We start from the raw sequence: 688 nt of genomic DNA, 5'->3' as shown, positions 1-688 counted from the left end.
CATACTCTGTAAGATTACCAGGTAATTCTGTTGCAAAGTCATGGAGACCTTGAGTGACCTGCCCGGAGAACCCAACTGCCTGCGTTCACACTGCCAAAGTGCAGCTTTCCTGCTTCTTGGATTTCCATAAAAACCCTCTTAGGAATCCAGGGGCTCTTCCACTCCTAACATGGGTATAACCCACTCCTTGGCACATCTACTTTCCTTTTGGTCTAGATCCTTTGTCCTTTAGGGCTTCCGCATATTTATGTCCCAATTGGCCAAAATATGTGCCCTGCACTGCCAAAACACACAGGTGACCCAAGGTCATAATCTGGGGCTGGGCCAGCCATTGTTCTGCACTCTTTTGCAGTCCAAGTCAATGTAAAGCCTTGCCCAAATGGCATGTCAGGTGGGTCAGACTATGGTCAGCGGTCTGCACATTGTCCCCTTTCCCTCTAGTGATCTGGACCCGGTTTAAATATCACATTCCTCCTACAGTCATTGTGTTACTTTTAGATATCTGAAATAACAGGGCAAATGTTTCTTTTTTTTAATTTCTTCTTTCTTTCTTTCTTTTTTTTTTTTTTTTGTGGACATCGTGGCTCCTATTTTCACTTTCTGGGAAATTTGCCAGTTTTTCAAGGACTGAATAAAGCACAGAATAAATATTTGTAGGTAGTTTAAAAGAATAAGTCTGTTAGCAGTG

This window comes from Octodon degus, unplaced genomic scaffold, assembly GCF_000260255.1.
Source record: "Octodon degus isolate 3935 unplaced genomic scaffold, OctDeg1.0 scaffold00145, whole genome shotgun sequence".
Classification (NCBI taxonomy): domain Eukaryota; kingdom Metazoa; phylum Chordata; class Mammalia; order Rodentia; family Octodontidae; genus Octodon; species Octodon degus.
The sequence above is the reverse complement of the archived record's forward strand: the minus strand, read 5'-3'. Positions refer to the sequence as shown.